Source organism: Notamacropus eugenii, chromosome 3 (genome assembly GCF_028372415.1).
Source record: "Notamacropus eugenii isolate mMacEug1 chromosome 3, mMacEug1.pri_v2, whole genome shotgun sequence".
In the NCBI taxonomy this organism is placed as follows: domain Eukaryota; kingdom Metazoa; phylum Chordata; class Mammalia; order Diprotodontia; family Macropodidae; genus Notamacropus; species Notamacropus eugenii.
The window spans coordinates 470,552,765-470,570,725 of record NC_092874.1 but is presented as its reverse complement, the minus strand read 5'-3'; the positions used below and the strand labels follow the sequence as shown (position 1 = coordinate 470,570,725).

Here is a 17,961-nt window from a genome sequence, read left to right as displayed (position 1 = left end):
ACAGTGCCTGGCACAGAGTGCTTAATACATGCATGTTGATTGATTGGGTTGCTGAAGTCTTACAAAAGCAAGATTCCCATTTTTTCCTTCCTTCCCCTCCTTCCAGGGGGCTTCTTTGAACACAGTGGCTTTAGGCTAATAGTTAGGGCTTTATGTGGCACCTTGGTGCTTTCTGGACCTAAAGTATCCCCTTAATGATGCCTTTCATGTGTCAGCATAGAAGTTGGGATGGCAACTTCCTCAAATCTCATTAGATGAGATCTGAGGGTGATGTTTGACCTTTTTCTTCTTTCCCTGAACCTATCTGCTGGTGCCAGATTGGAGAGTGTTCTACTTTGGGGTTTTGAAAGACACTCACTCTTCCCAGGGATGTTGCTTTATTTGAGTCTTGCAACCTAACAGTGACGATTTGTGGTGTCAGGTAGTGGAAGTGAAAATCCATTTGATTTTTCATGTACCTAGTACTTGCCAAAGAAATATTTCAATTTCAGTATTTGAATGTTGGCAATAAAAACTTAGCCCTTTTGTAAAATGAGGAACAGAATAAGGAAAAGATTGGAGAAGACCTTGGGTAAAATGGAGAAGGGTGCCTTTGGTAGGATGGAATAAGATCACTCTCATGTTCTCCTGTGAATTTACAGTGCATAGTGGGTAGTTGTGACTAAATAACATTGAATGATATTCCTGAAATGGGGCAGAATGTTTTTCAGCCAAGAATAAGAATGCTTCTCCAGCTCTAGGAAATTAATGCAGTTTGCCTAGAACCCCTACTCCCCCCTCTTCTAAATGTCCCGACCACCAGCACAACACCCTATACGCCTGTCTGTAGAAGTCTGTCTATAATCCTTCTGGAATGCATGCTTTCTGAAAAATCAGAAAACAAAAGGATTGTGTTATCTTGTAGGCACAGATGTTTTTCCATTTGAAAATGTGAGTTGACTTTCTTTTCTTCGACTCAAAAATCATGATTTGCCCAAGTTACAAAGGCTACCAATTGACGTCTGGTTCCCCTAATCTCTGCTTGTAAAGCCACAGATTTAGAAGTGGAATGGACCTTAGAGCTTATGTAGTCTTCTCCCTCTCCTCCCCCCTGCACTTGACAGATGAAGGCCAGATAGGTGGTGAGGTGTGCCACATCCCCAGCTGGTAAGCGAGAGAGTGAGGATTTGAACCGGGGGCTTGGGCTTCCAAGCTCGAGTGATTTCAGCATCCCTTCTGCACTTAGAGCTCGTTCCCAAAGCTCGTTCGTTGTGCTTAGAGCTCGTCCCAGAAAGGCCAGAAGGGGCCATTTCAATGGAGCTTGTGGTGTGCATGAGAAAGGCAAAAGTGATTTGGGAGGCTCCGAAAGGAGGCATCTGGATTGTGGATTTCACTAAGTGTTGGGCTGGAGGCTTCCAGCGGGGAGAGGGTCGGGCAGCACCTGGACAACCGGCAACTCTGGTTGCGGTACCTTTCGGTCCAGGTCTGGGGCCTGCCCGGGGGCAGGGGTGGGCAGGGAGCCCCCGGGAGGCCCGGTCTGCTCTGCTGAGGGGCCGTGGGTCTAAGCGGGGGATCCCCTCTGCCTTTTCCGGGGAAGGGGGTTGTGTCCGAAGGAAATGCATCCACAGTTGGGATGGAGGACTTGGAGGGGGGCTCAGGAGAAAGGCTCCTGTCTCTTCTGGGACTGCTTTGGGAGGGGTTTGGGGGCCCCGGGACAGGTCTGCGGAAGGGAGGAGCTGCTGCTGACAGGCCCCCTGTGATCGCTGCCCCCCCCAGCCCACTCGTCCCCACTGCCAGCCTCTGCCCTCATCCTGCCCCCGCCCCTTGCCCATCCCGGGAGGGGGCGGCCCGCAGAGGGGGTGGGGCGGCCATCGGGCCCAGGAGGGGGGCGGGGCAGGCTCTCTGGCTCTAGAGTGACCACGGCGGCGGCGGCCGCCGCAGCAGTAGCGGACCCCTTTTTGGACCCTGATCCGCCCGCCCGGATACGCCGCCGCCGCCGCCGCCACCGCTGCCGTCGCCGTGGTGACGCGGTTCGCTCGCTGGCTGTGGCGTGGCGCGGCGTGGCGTGGCGGCTGCGGCGGGGCTGCGCCATGCCCCCCAGGCGCGGCCCGATCCCCCTCGCCCTTGTGTGCCTGTGCGGGAGCAGGGGCGCAGCAGCAGGCCGGGCCGCCATGGAAGCAGGCCCGGGGTGACTTCACGGTTTGTGGGGGGAAGGAGGTGGGTGTGCACGGCCCCGCCCCCGGCAGGCAGCCCGCCCCACGCCACGTCTGACCATCTGACCAGCCGTGGGGGCGGCCCCGTGCAGCTCCTCCCTGGGGCGGAGAAGGAGGCGATGATGGCGGGCGAGCGCCTGTTACTGGGGGATGACTTCCTGTCTCCGCCAACGCCTCCGCCGCTGCCTCCGCCGCTGCCGCTGCAGCCACCGCCAATCCCCTCCCCGCCGCCGCCTCTGCCTCCGTCTCCTTCCCCGCCGCTGCCAGAGCTCGAACCCGAGCCCGAGCCCGAGCCCGACCCGGAGCAGAAGCTCGAGGAGTCTTTGGCTCAATGGCGCTACAGCCACGAGAGCGACCGGCAGTGGGGGCTGCGGCGCCAGTTCATCTGCCGGCACCTGCACAGCTACAGCAGCCCTGGGGCGATTGAAAAGCTGCTGTCCCTTTCCACGGCCTGGACGAACCACATCTTCCTGGGCTGTAAGTATGGCCCACAGTTGATGGAGAAAATCCTCCAGATGGCGGAAGGCATCCAAGTCGGGGAGATGCCTTCCTTCAAATTGGTGGTGCCGCAGCCCCCTAAAGTGCAGAAGCGGCCCCTCTCCCCACACGCTGTCCCGAGCTCTCCCAAAAAGAAAGCACCCCCTCGATTCCTGGTGAGACCTCGCTTTGAGCCTGTACATTTTGTGGCCAGTAGTAAGGACGAGGAGAGGAAGAAAGATCCCACAGACTCGGGAAATGAGTGGGGAGATCCACAAGTGGATTCCATCAAATGGCCAGTGGACAGTCTCAAAAGTTATGTCCGGGACAGATTCCGTGCCAGATTTGGAAAGACTCTGTTTTCTCAAACTAGATTTTGTTTTGTAGAAAGGAAACCCACAACAAGCAGAACATTCTCAAACTGTGGGGACCCTGCCACAAATAGCTCATGTTCTCCATCAGTTGCTGAATCTTCCTCTGCAGCAACATTTCCACACTTAATTTTAGCTACAAAGCAAAGTTTTATTGAAAGACTTTCTGGAGCTGTCCAGAGAAACCTTCCTAAGAAAGAGATGTCTCATAGATCTGAGAAAAGTAGCTATACATTTATATTATCTCGTTGCTTCCAGGCTTGTAAGACAAATCCTGAGTATATATATGCTTCTTTAAAAGAAATCGCTCCATCTGATATCCCCAGAAGCAAGAAATTCCTGACCGATGGCTATGCCTGTGAAGTCAGGTGCCAGAGTGTCTATCTGACTACCGGTTATGCTGGCAGCAAGAATGGATCTAGGGATCGAGCTACAGAGCAGGCTGTAAAACTTTTACAAAAACCTGTTGAAGTTCGAATTGTCAAAAGGAAATTCAAACACACTTATCATGATGACTTAGTGGTATTTCCAGCTGGCTTACCTTCATATGATTTTCCTCCAGCCCTGAGGGTCCCAGAAGACTTTCTCTCCATGAGGAATGAATTTGGGCAGTTAAACTCCAATTCTGCTTTTTCCCTTTCCAAACGCTGGAACAATTTTGTCCTCGTAGAAAATGCCAGTGATTCTATTGGTGTCCTTAATAAGTCTGCTTCCTTCAACAGAATGTCAATTGAATACAAATATGATATCATGCCAAATAATTCATGGCGCTGTCAAGTGTTTTTGGAAGGCCAGTCCTTAGCTGAAGGTTATGGAAGCAAAAAAACAAGTAAATATGCAGCTGCTGATGAGGCACTGAACATTCTGCAGAAAATGAGGTCCAACATTGCAGCCACACAAGTCCAACCAGTAAGCTGTTCTGCTAAGGAATGTGGGAAGAGGAAAGATTTAAGGGACCGAGTAGTTTATGGGAATTCCTCAAATCCGGTGTGCACACTAAATGATACAACTCCGTTCAACAAAATGACTGTTGAGTATGTTTTTGAAAAGCTAACAGTCCTTCAGTGGAAATGCAAGGTAATGCTGGAGAAAGAATTAATTACAGAAGCAGTTGGGATAAAGAGGGGTGTCAAGCATGAGACTGTAGAAGAAGTTGTCAAAATTCTTAAAAAGACTAGGCCAACAGCCTTTAACAACCTGAAGAGAGGTACCATTGAAGATATGATCACAAGAAATGAAATTCGGGGGCGCTCCGGAGATGACGGCTATCAACAGGAGATCAAAGAGGACAATATTGGAAATCAGCTTTTGAGAAAAATGGGCTGGATGGGTGGAGGCTTAGGGAAATGTGGGGAAGGCATCTGTGAGCCCATCTCAGTCAAAGAGCAGCATAAACGAGAAGGTCTGGGACTTGATGTGGAGAAACCAAATAAACTTTACAAGAGATACATTGACCAGATCATCAAAAACTATGCCCAGTCAGAAAGCCACACAGACTTGGTTTTCTCAACAGAATTTACCAGTGATGAACGAAAGCAGATACATCAGATTGCTCAGAAGTATGGCCTTAAGAGTAAATCTCATGGAATGGGGCATGATAGATATTTGGTGGTTGGGAGAAAAAAGCGTAAAGAAGACTTACTAGATCAAACAAAACAAGAAGGCCAAGTTGGACATTATGACTTGCTTATGCCTCAAGGAAATTGAGGCCAGAAATGTTTGCTGTGTGAATCCTTAATTTTTTTTTTTTGAAATGTTACTTAAAGAAATGCTGCATTTTCTGGTTGCAGGAGATAATACTTTCGAAATGTTTTTCTTTGCTCATTTCATAAAATGCTTTCTTAGGAGAAATTGGAACCTAAAGAGCTTCATTTAATTTTACTAGCATAATCCTGAAGACAAAATAGTGCTGTTATTGTGTCTTGATATTACTAGTTCTTTCAGATGTTAATAATTTGTAATAAAAACACATGTCTGAAAGGAAAGAATTGCCGCCATTTAAAATATGGTTCCCATCTTGCCATTGGAAAAGAAATGTGCATTTTTTTTCCAAAAAGCAAAAGAACTTGGTGAAAATATAGAAAGCTGGTATTAACTGCAATAAAAGTAATTTTGATTTCTGGAATTTCCCAAAATGCCATTTCATTTTGTATTTTCTCTCTTTTAAGTTGTGTGAAACTAGTTATTCTAGAATGTTAGAGTAAATTGTCTATTATGTGTGTATAAAACGTCTTTACCATGTAAACAATATGATACTTTCTTAAAGTCATTTTAGTGTTTTGAGACTGTAATTGCTACCATATGCTTTCCAGGATGATGGGAGTGAGTTATTGTATGTTAAGTCCATTTGGGTTCCAAATAAGTTAAGGTCTTTGAGCATTGACAGTATTGCTTGATTAGACTGATTGATGGAGACGTTGGAAGAACTTCTTAAGTTCTTATGATCAAACTAATAAAAGAAAGCTTAAATTACTTGTATTTGTCACCTTAGAGAATGTAATAGCATTTTTCCATTGTAACTTTCAGAGTGTTTGGATGTGTGGGACATCCAAGGCAACCACACTTGTGTCACAGCTTTGTGTAGTGCTGAAGACACTTATACTTGGTGCTTTGTTTCAAAGGACAGTTGACTCATCCCTCAAAAAGCTTACTAAGTGTTAAAGAAAAATTTTGTACCATATTAACAGCTTTTATTTTTCATGTATTTCCGAAGTAATATGTTTTCTGGAATGTAAAACCAATATTAATGAAACAAGTGCTCTTTTGAATAAAAAGGGGCAAAGATGAAAATAAAATGGGTTGTAGTACTTTACTGGTCTGCAGAACAACAATTTACATTTTCTCTCCAAAGTAGTGAAATTGTTAAACACACAAATATTTGAACACTTGTTAAACTAACATCATATATGATAGTTAAATTTCTGACATGACATCTTGATCAATAGACTCGTACAACTTGATCAATGTTAGTACACATGTAGTGTCCAGGACAAAGAAAATGATTACTTCACTGTCTACATCCTTAGTGTTCCTTTTAATTCCAAATGGTACCTTTTTAAAAGACTGACAAACCAGGGACTCCCTAAGGTAGTCTCTTAAATTTCAGTTGAAAGAACTAAAATTCCTTCTGTGGCAGTGGGGGTGGAAAGACTTAGGTTAATAGCCTTCAAAAGGTTATTGAAAGCGTATCTGGAAGAAAATATTTAATCAACTCTGTCTTTTCATGGGATAGAACTAGAACTTCTGGGTGGCAGTTTGAGGGAGGCACGTTTTGATTCTGTGTGAGGAAACTGATCCTGAGAGCTGTCCGAAAAGGGGACATTGCTCTGGGAAGTTGGGAGATCTTCATCATGGAAAATATTGAAACAGAAGCTGTAATAAATACTTCCTAGAGGTTGTAGAAAGGAATCCTGCATGGGTAAGGTTTAGCCAAATCTTTTACATCGCTTCTGGTTTTAGAAATCTAACTGGTCTGAGACTTAAAAGAATTTGGGAGTTAGAAGGGAACTTAGCACTTATTTCTAGTGATTCAAATACCAGGTCTTTAGTTTTAAACATGAAGGTATGGGCACTTCTGAGGCTTTTTATTTTACTATTCAAATGGCAAGACCTGTATTGCTGCCCTTCAATTTCATCCAAAGGGTTGAGCTTCTGGAGTAGACTATGACTCATACTTTTCAGAGACCCCAGAGTCACTCAGTGGCATCTGTTTTTCATAAAGTCACTTTGCTTGTACTGAGACTAAGACAAATTTCTCCTTGAGTCCTAGTATAGGGATAATGGTGGTGATAATAATCTAGTAGTCTAATGACCCTTTAAGACCAAAATTTCTTTTTCTAATATCCACAGAGGTCCTATCCATATTCAGATTTCCCTAGTGCTGCATATGCTACATAAAAAAGGTATCTGTCAGTTGAATTTGCAAACAAAATTGAGTCTATAGTGATAAAGTCAAAAGAAGAGGCTCTCCTTGTTCAACTGTTTTTGGGGATGGATCTTGTAGATTGGGTAAGCTCGATTGCCAGGTTAAGGAGCTTGAACTTCCTTAGTAATGCGAGAGGGAGCCATTAAAGAGAGTTTTTTGGTTTTTGTTGTTTTTTTTTTTCCAAAACAGTACACTGAGATGGTCATAGCCTTACCTAAGGAACAGCGGTAATATGAAGGATGGGGAAGGGGAAGAAAGCGGGTAGAGAGCATTAGCCATTGTCTGGGTGAGTCTTAATGGGGGCCCAATTTCTTCAAGATCTTTATTTTTAAAAAGGAAAAGGTGCAAACAAATTTGGAATTTGGCTTTTCTGTTTTTGTTGGGCTAACGTTGGAGAAGAAATTGTCTTAAGCAGACTTCTCCCCCTGAAAGCTATACAAAAAGGGGGAGGGGTAATTAGGGAGTAGAAAGTCTTGACAAGAGATCAGTCCAGGGGAATAAGCATTTATATAGCACTTACTATGTGCCAGGCACTATGCTAAGCATTTTTTTTACAAAACAACATTCCTATGAGGTAAGTGCCATTTTACAGTTGAGGAAACTGAAGCAAACAGGTTAGATGGCTTGCCTAGTGTCACACAGACAGCTTGGTGATGCAGTGGGTAGAACACTGGGCCTGAATTGAGGAAGACTGTGTTCAGATGTGGCAGTTACTAGCTGTTTTGAGTCTGGGCAAGTCATGTAAACTGTTTCAGTTTCTTCAACTGTAAAATGGGAATAATTTTTCTAAAGCATTTAGCACAGTACCTGGCTGACACATAGTAGGTGCTATAGAAATACTTACTCCCTTCCCTGTATCTGAGGCTCCATTTGAACTCAGTTCTTCCTGATTCTGGTCCAGCACCCTACCCACTACACCACCAGCTGCCTCAGTACCGGGAAGATCAGGGCTAATATTCTGTAAGATTGAGCAGTCTGATGCTGGCAGCCTCTGAGGGTAAAATCCAGTTCCTTTAACTTTTACTTCATCCCTCTTCATCCTTGGAATTTCCTTTGGGTTTCTTCAAAAAGGATGTAGACATCCCTGTGGGTTATTGCTTTTATTTCCGGGTACATTATCCTGCACAGAAATACTTAAGGAAACCAGGATACATTGCTGATTCCTGTGGACCTTTTCAATGCCTTTCTAGAATAACATGCTGCTTGCTCTTTTGCTTTACATTACTCAGTTTCATAAGTATAAGGTGTTAGATGTAGTTTTTTTTATTTACATAAAATACTCCGCATTAATCCCACTCACTTTACTGTATTTCCTTCTGACCTTCCCAACAGAGTCATTGAACTTTAAATTAACTTCCAAAAGAACTGCTCTCTCCCTCTATAATAATGATGGGCTCATTGCATGTCCTGGATCCCCAGCAAATAGCCCATCTGATCCTTCTATCTAGCCTCCTGAAATTCTAAATAAACACTTTAAAAAACTTAATTAGGTTACACCACCACTAACCAATTGCCTCATTCCCTCTAGTGCTCAGTAACTGCTACCATATAGTTATATTAGTAGGCTCAGATCAATTAGCATTTTTAAAGTAATTTGCTGCTTCCTACTGAGAATGTCGGATGGAAAAGTCTAAAAACATGCATCATTCAGGGCTGAGGTCAAGCCCAAGTCCTGAACAACAATGCCATTCTTCCCTCCCAAGGTTAACTGTGTGCCTGCTTAATAGATGTAGACCACATTTTCCAAGTTAATGAGTAGAACATGTAGGAGAAAATCAAAAACCTAGAAAAGAGAACACATTGTTTTCATCTAGGAGGTCCACTATTTTTATCTAAATAGATCAAGAGTTTTCTTTGATTACACTCAGGTTTGGTCATCTATGAAAACTAATCAAGAACTCTGTAAAGGAAGAAACTTGGTCAATTCAACAAATATTTAATAAGAACCTTCTGTGTGTAAAGTACCTGGTTAGGTGTTTGAGTTACAAGGGCAAGAATGAAGCAGTCCTTGTTCTAAAAGAACTTGCCTTTTTGGGGTGGTGGGTGGTATGTGCAGTAAGCATACAGGGAGAGAACACTTAACAATGGGAACCAGGAAAGCTTTTGAATAGGTGAGTAGTGAAGGAAGGTAGAAATTCTCAAAGTTGGAAATGAGGGAAGAGAGGTTTACAGTAGCTGTAAAGCTATGAAAGCAGGAGATAGCATGTTGAATTTGTGGAACTGCTGGTAAGCCTTTTAAACTGGAATATAGAACATGCAAAGGGGAGTAGAATTTTGTAGGAATTTGTGAGAGCTACGTTGTGGAAGGATTTAAAACTAATATAAGAAGTTTGTATTTCAACTTAAAAGTAGTAAAGGAACAACCATTTCTGAGAAGGTAAGTATTGTGGTCAGACTTTTGTTTTAGGAATATTAACTTGGCAGCTCATGTGAATGTTTAATTGGGGAATGCGGAGAGATTGCAAGCAGATAAAATAAGGATCTTTTGCAATAGTCAGGATAAGAACAGTGAGGAGACCTGAGCAAACACGGTAGTTGGAGAAAACTGTCAGTTCAGTGGTGGAATTGAAAGGGTCAAGGAATAAGAGAGGAGGAATTGGAGGCAATGAATGTAAAAAACTTTCTAGTAGTTTGGCTAGAGATACAGGCTCTTCAACTTGAGACGGCAGGAGTCAAGTGAAGAGTTTATTGTTTGTTTTTTAAGGATGGAAGGGAATGTGTCCTATTTGTAGGTGGAAGGGAGGTATGGAAAGGTCGAAGGTGAGAGAAAGAGAGAGAAAAATTGAGGGAGCAGGCTCCTAAAGTAAGAACTGTCAGCTTTTTTTGTGTTGGGAAAGTCTGCTAAAGTCTAGGGATCCCTTCTCTGAACAAGGTTTTTAAATGCATAAAATAAAACAAACTAGTAATATTGAAATATAGCTATCAGATTTTTAAAAATAAGTTAATGGATAAGAACCCCTGATAAAGAGTTTGGGTGCCAATAGAAGGATTAGCCTTGGCCAGGAAAAGGGCTACTTACTTCATCACTAAAGAATGGAACAGAGGAATTAATGGGAGCCAAATTAGAGGAGTTTTTAGTTGTAGATTAAAAGATGAAAGCGATATGGTCTTTACTTTCTCCGTAGTGTGGGAGGCAGAGTCCTCTTCTGAGAAAGAGGGGCTAGTGTAGGTAGGTGTCTTGAGAGAAGAATTGGAATAAATGTTTTGGGCAACATGGTGTATGGTTAGTTGGGGGAGAACTAAGGGCCTGCTTGAGGTTAGATAACATGCTTGTAATGAATCCAGTCCACAGCTGTATGAACTTTTCTAGTTGGGATTCATCAGTATCTGAGTAAGAGTGTAGAAAGTAGATGGGGCTGAGGCATGGGAAGGCATTAATGGCAATGGGGTAAGGATACAGATTCAAGCTAAGATGATAATAAGTAGTTGAACTGGTCAGCCCTGTGGTAAAGACTGAAGAAATGACCGAGTAATGGATGGACAAAACAGGCAGGGATGACAGTGCTGAAGGCTGCAGTGAGTTAGGAGAGAGTGATAAGAACAATCAGAATTTGTATAGCGCTTTACTGTTGGTAAGGAGAAACGGAGGGATAAGAGATGGTGATCAGAGAGAACTTCAGGGCTCAAGAGCAGTGAGATAGCATACTTACTAAGATATGACTATCCATGTGAAATAGAGGGAAACTCTAGATCCCAGGAATCTGGGAAGTTGACAAGCTGGGAGACCCAGAGTATTTGAGAGGAAATCCTCACACATAAGAGTAGGGGTTAGATTGGAAAGAAAGACAGCTAATTTTGGAACTCTTTTAGAAATGAGAAAAAATGATCTGGAGGCCAGAAAATGATTGCGACAGAAATCTGAATCTTTTGGTACAGACGGATGGTATAATCCTTAAAGGAGGTCAGAGGATGAGTGATGTCCACAAGTGGCAGTGAGGACAGAAGAGTATTTTTTTCTGTTTCTGACTTCCAAAGGAGAAAATTCTACGGTTGAAAGGACTAGAGAAGGAGGACCTGAGCCGAATAAGAAAGGAGGAAATTGTGAAAGTGATTTTGGAGGGTCTTGGACTTGTGATGAAGGTCAGAAATTAAATTTGAGGTGAGAAATTTGGAAAAATATGAGGAAAAGTCAAAAGAGAACATGTAGTCTACAACATTCTCAAGTGGCACCCAAACCAGATTAAAATTTGAGAAATACTTAAATAAAAATACAATTAAACATTAAAAAAGGAGGGCTCAGTCTGAAGAAGGAAAAGGATGAAGAAGAATAAAGGACCTGATGAAGTGGACTTAAGAAGAATAAAGTCATTTGGTAAGGTAAATAAAATAAGTTGGGTAAAAAAACTCACAAGAAATGAGAGGAGAATGAGATATTGCTTTCCTTATGATAAGATGCTAAGGAGATGATAAATGGAGTGTAAAAGTATTAATGAGGTACTTAGGAGGAGACAAAGCTGAAAGGAAGACCAGTTTCATTTAGGTAGAAGGATGGAGGCCTCTAAAGAATACCTGACCACAATAACTGATTTTCAGGGTCAATGGAGTATTCTTAAACAAAACCCCTGAAAACTGTCCTTTAGTATGGAGGGTTAAGGGGAGGAAATTAGAGTGAGGCTTTGAAGTGGCCAACAGGAAACCTGAAGAATTTTACACAGAGGAGGAAGGAAAAAAGGATCTTTATAATTGGAGCTTAAAAACAGATTTGAATCTCATCCTGAAGAGGAGGAAGTGGGATGCTCTTGAGAAGAAAGCAGCTTGTTGATCTCCATGGAAGGATCAAGTACCTCCACTAGTGCTGTTAGTTGAGGGATCAGTCTGTAGGATTAGAAGAGAATAATGGTGTTTGGTGATTCCCTGTTTGGGCTGTTGGCCTGGTTACAATAGACAAATCTGTTCCCTTTGCAGGACATTTATCCAGGAAGGAACATAGCACTTCCCAAGACGTGTCAAAACACAGAACTACCATATACCATGGAGATTCATTTGGGCTCACATGTTCTTGCCTGATGAAACTTATAAAGCACTGTCCAAAAATGGTGAAGGCTTAGAAATGAACCTGAACACTATGGGGTCACAGATGGTGTTTCATCCTTGCTACCAGTTGAAGGCAAGGGATAAGAAGAGAAAAGCTGATTTGGGAAGTGAAGAGCTGCGTAGCGAATAGGATTTCTGGACATCGACTTGAAATGGAGGCATGACAGACACCTTCCCCAGGGAGGAGGTGTACTTAACAAAAGCTGATAGAATGTGCTCACTAGCACACTTGCACATATGTGCACATACACACATAGACTTGCTTGATGTCTTGCAGGTATTTTCAAAAGGGCTTTAAACTAAAAAGGAAGGAGGAGAGAGAAACTTGCTTATTTATCTGTGCAAGACTAAACAGCGTAAAGAATAACTACAGTTTAGGAAGAAGTGCAGGAGTTAAGATGCTCAGTGCGGAAGAAACAAAGTCTAAGAGATGAACCAGTGGGAAATTTTGAGCTTTCTCTGTTTGCCGAACACAGAAAAATGAAAAGCTATTTGACTTAGTGACAATTCTCTCCTTCAAAAGTTGGAGGAACCAACAAAGGGAAATTTTATTTTCTTATTTTTCTCACTAATATAGTGGACCTATTTGCTGGGGGAGGGAATGATGAAAGCATTGAGGGGAAGGGCTTGTTCTTCCCTAGAGTTTTTGTTTGAGTAGGAAAGGAAAGCCAAGCGTGGTCTGACCTTTATCTTAGATTTGGGGAGAATAGATGTCTAAGAGTTCAGAAGAAGGATAGATAGGATTGCATTGAGTGGAGCAGGTATATTTAGTGAAGACCCCTCAGGGGCCCCTTGTGTCAGCTCCGTTTTTTTCACCCAGCCCTGAGAAACCAAACAATAGAGATTCAGTTTTTCTTAAAATTCTTTTTGTGTTACGATATAATCCTTGACAGAGACTGCTTTTGTTTACTCCCAGACTGCCTTTACTCACTCCCTTATCTCCTTTCCCAGACATTACTCTATGCTACTTGACAGTCCTTGACAGAAGTTGCTTAGTCCCTTACCCCCCTTTGCCAAAAATGGCTTTTGTATACTTACTCCTTGTTGCTGGGGTAGATTTTCCGTGGATAGATTATACCCTCGAGGCTCAGCCAATGAGCTAAGAGGAAGGGGGTTAGGGTAGAGGTATTGTGGTCAGGGTCTATGAAAACTGCTGTGCAGGGCACACCCTCGCCCTCCTCAGCGATTGCCATCTTGAAGGCAGGTGGGAGTGCCCTTTCTTGAGAAATCTGAATAAATATCTTTCCTTTTCACTCCTTTGGTCAAGACTAATTTTATTAAGGGGGGGTCGTCCCACACACCATCATCTAAAATTCTGGGGAGTTTAGTCTGGGAGGGATGATTGGAGATGTTCGGCAATGAAATTTTGAAGAATCAGTAAGGAAAGAAAATGGGAGACAGAAGTGAGCAATGTATATACACAGAAAACTAACTAACCAAATTTAGATCTTAAAGAGATACAGAAAGAAGGAAGCAATGGCAAATAATAGGATGGATATAAAATTGTAAGAATAGTGTTGTGAGTGCCAGAGCTCCAGATGGGCTGAAGCTCTCAAGGAGGACAGTAGCACCAAATCTGTTGTTTGCTTTTTTGTTTTTATGTTAGCAACATGGAAGAAGAGTGGAGGGTTAAAGAAGAATTCAGACCACTACTTACTGAGAATGAAAGGATAACTGACAAAAGGGAAGGAAGAAGTATTCAGTTTTTCCGTTTTCTTTGCCAAGGAGAGTGACTGAAATGGAAAGGATAAAACAAAAGCTAGGGTACTTGGGAATGGATACCACTTTAAATGATAAGAGATAAAGAGTATCTAACTGTACTTGATGAATTTAGTCCCTTGCAGATTTTATTGCTGGGACACTGTTAATGATATTTGAAGTCATGTAGAAAAAGGACATTTTATGTAGGATTGGGGAAGAGCACGTTTTCTAGTAAGAGAATAGAATGCAGACTATAAAGTAGTGAGCTTGATTTTGATTCTAGGGAACTTATGGAATATACACGCCCACACGTGTGTATGCGTGTATATATACATATATATGTGTGTGTATATATATATGTGTATATATGAGATGAACTTGATAAAACACCAAATAAAACAAGCATTTCTATATACACTGAAGAACAGAAGGAAGGGATTATACATGAAACAGAATCCCTAAGGACTGAATCTTTGTTAAGGAGATCTTGCTTTTAAAGTGTGTATATATAGTAAGTTCCCTTTATTATTCTAATCTTCTCAGTAATCTTTAACTTCTCTCTACTTGCTGCTTTCCTGCTGCCTACAAGCACACCTATGTCTCCCCATTTAAAAAACTCTTGCTTTATCTAACCATCCCCAATTGCTGTCGTCCTAAACTCCTTGAGAAAGCCATCTGCATTTGATGTTTCCACTTCCTTTTTCTCATTCTTTTCTTAACCCTCTGTAGTGTGGTTTCCACCTTCAATATTCAACCTAAACTACTCATCAAAGTTATTGGTGATCTTTTAATTGCCAAATCTATTGTTCTTTTCTCAATCCTCATCCTTTTTGACTGTTCTGCAGTTTTTGACACTTTTGATTACCTGCCTCTCTTTGATATTCCCTTCTCTCTAGGTATTCCTGACACCTCTTTCTCTTGATTTTTTTTTAAACCTTTCCTCTCTCTCCTTTGCAGAATCTTCAGTCAGGTTTCCTGCTAAGACTCTGTCTCGGCCCTTCTTCTTTTCTCACTCAGTACTGCTTTAATTGGTGATGTCCCATGGATTCAACTATCATCCCTATGCAACTAATTCTCAGATTTGTTTATCCAGCCCCAACCTTTCTACTAATTTCCAGTCTTGTATTTCCACCTGCTTGTTGGATAGCCCCAATGGGATGTTCTGTAAGCACCTTAAACTCAATATGTCAAAAACTGAACTCATTATTTTCTCCTCAAACCCTTCCCTCTTTCTAATTTTTCTATTACCGTAGAAGACATCACCATTCTCCAAGGTCACAATGTAGGTTTCATCCTCAACTTCTCACTCTCACCTTCCATTTCTTGTCTGTTGGTAATTCCTGTCAGTTCTACCTCTATTCTCTCCATTCCAGTCTGCCCACCACTTAACTGTTAACTTAACTCTTTCCTAAAATTCAAGCCTTACCATGTTATTGCCCTGTTCATTCAGCTCTAGTATTTCCCTGTTTCCTCCAGGATCAAATATAAAATCCTCTGTTTGGCTTTGAAAGTCCTTCATAACCTGGCCCCTTCCTACTTTTTAAAATTTTTTTTACATATTACCCCCTTTCATGTACTCTGCCATCCTGTGACTGTGGCATCCTTGCTGTTTCTTGAACAAAACACTGTGTCTCCCAACTGTAGGCATTTTCATTGGCTTTTCCCCATGCCTGGAACACTCTGTCTTTTCATCCCTGTCTCTTTTTTTTTTTTTGTCAAGTTTCAGTTAAAATCTCACTTTCTTCAAGAAGTCTTTTCTAGATTCATTTGATGCTAGTGCCTTTCCTCTGAGATAATCCCCAAATTATCTTGTATATACATATATATGCATATATATCTATACATAAGTATATATTTGTATCTATTTCTTCTTTATACATAATTGTTTGTATGTTTTTTTCTTCATTAGAAAGTGAGCTCCTTCTGGACAGGATATATTTTTGCTTTTCTCTTGTTTCCCTAGCTTATAAAAAAGTGCCTGGCATGGTAGTAAGTTTGTTGATAGATTGTGGAATAGGGACTGGATTTATTTTGCTTGACCCCCCCCAAAGGCAGAAGTAGGAGTAGTAGGTGAAAGTTGAAGACAGTTTAAGATTTGAAGTCAGAAAGAAATTCCTAACAACTAAAGTTGTTTGAAAATGGAACAGGTTCTCTCAGAAAGTCATAAGTTTCTCTTTAGGCAGAGACCAGCTGACTACCTGTCAGGTATTTTAAGGTAGGCATACTTTTGGATATAGGGACTGAATTAGATGGTCACTTGAAGTTCATTCCACCTAGGAAATTCTGTGATTCTTCTACGTATTGTGTTGGAGATAATGAGACAAGTAGCACATGGTACTCAAGAGACTGGCCAGGCATATAGTATTTTATTGATAATGGAAACCTATAAAGTACATGAAATGAAGAGATCCAATATGTATGAGGTTCTATGTGGTCCTGGGGATATAGCAAATATATATACAGCAAGGATATATACTATAAAGAGAAGTGTTTCTTGTTTATAAAGGCCATCCACAAAAGTGACTATCAAAGCTTTAAAAAAAAAAAAAGAAGAAAAGAAAGCATTATCCCTTTTCTCTCTTTCCTTTTGCCTTCATATTGACAAAAAAGAAATTAGAAGAAATTGGGAGTATAGAAGAAACCAACCTATATTGATAGCTTTTGTTTTTCTTTCAAGATTTGGATCTCTGTATCCTCATATTGAAAAATATTTGAACTTTCAGCAGCTGAACTGCCTAAATCAACTTGGAAACATTTTGTTCTGGCAAAATCTCTGCCCTCATCTAGCTAGATCAAAAAAGGAGAATCTGTTGCTGGTGGCTCATGAGATGTGGATGAGATATGGCACTAAATGTAAATTTTCTATCAAAGTTCGTGTGTTTAGACTCCCCCCAACAACTGCCCTCCCTGACCCCCCTGCCATTGCCATTTGTATTTCTAAGAATAACTTGGCACTTTCAGACTGGAAACTCTACCCTGGTTTTGGTCGTTATGACAACTGCACCTACTGAGCCATGTCATGCGTTGTAGGAAACTTCCCTGTCTTCTCTAGGGTTGATGAACTGGTTTGAAGGAAACAGTGTTCTTGTTCCTTCTCTCTAATCAGCACTGTTATGTGTTATCTGATTCCCAGAAGCTTTTGTTACAAAAGTTTATCCTTCACAAAACTTATGTTATTTATCTGGTTTCCAAAACACCAGGAGTTTTTTAAATGATGTAATTTAATTGATCACTTAAAAGATGTGATGGAATACAATTTTTCTTTTTTCTTTTCTTTGGCAATGTACTATTATGAAAGTGATTTATCCAAAGTGATGTTGTCTGAGGGCATCTTATATATTGCATCGCCTTAAGATAATTCTGAACTCTTGTCCCAGTTGTAGGTAAGAAGCATACAGCAGTTTGAGAATGTGTTTGAGTCTGGTTCCAGGTTAATAGAATCACAGTTTTAGTAGGGACATTGATGCTTCTGTCTTCCTAGACCATTTCAATAGAGGTTACATTTTTTTAATGAAGAACTCAGGAATACTGTATTACCATAAGTCTGCCTTTGCCTTTTTGTAAAAAGGTTTTTTTGGGGGGGCGGGGCGGGGAGGGAAGGAGAGAGGGCTAACTAGGCTAACATGAATTATTTTTAGTAAGACCTGTATATACTTGGCATGTAATTGTAACTCACGTTTATTTAGTATTTTTGATTGCGAAGCACTTTTCTTGTTTACTTGCTCCTCTGATGATGTTTTGAAGTACACCTTAACAAATAATATCCCCATCTGACAGATGAAGAAAGTAAGACTGAAAGAAATTAGATGAATTGCTTAGATTCACAAAGTAAATAGCAGAGCCAGGGCCATCTAAGCAGTCTTTCTACTGTTTATGTTAGCCAAAGGGTCAAGAAGAAAATGACAAGTGTTGGAGTGGCTGTGGGAAAAGTGGTGCACTGTGTACATCTGCTATTGGAGCTGTGGATGCCCCAGCTCTACTTCACAGCATTTTGGAACTATCAAGAAAGTTAACAACTCTTTGTACACTTTATATCACTTCTAGGCTTATATCCCTAAAGAAATTAAAGAAGGAAGAAAAGGGTCTATATGTATATAAATAGTTACAGCAACTCTTCTTGAGCTAGCCAAAAATTGGAAACTAAGAGGAAGTCCTCCTATTGGGGAATGGTTAAACAAATGTGTGTGTGTGTGTGTGTGTGTGTGTGTATGGAATATTATTCCATAAGTAATTGTGAAATGAACAATTTCAGACAAAACTA

General features: G+C 41.4%; 1 pseudogene; it reads left to right on the top strand.

Annotated features, from left to right (window-relative positions):
• Positions 1 to 2,004: 2,004 nt before the first annotated feature.
• LOC140497679 (NF-kappa-B-repressing factor pseudogene) lies at positions 2,005 to 5,835 on the top strand (annotated as a pseudogene).
• The last annotated feature ends 12,126 nt before the right edge of the window (positions 5,836 to 17,961 follow it).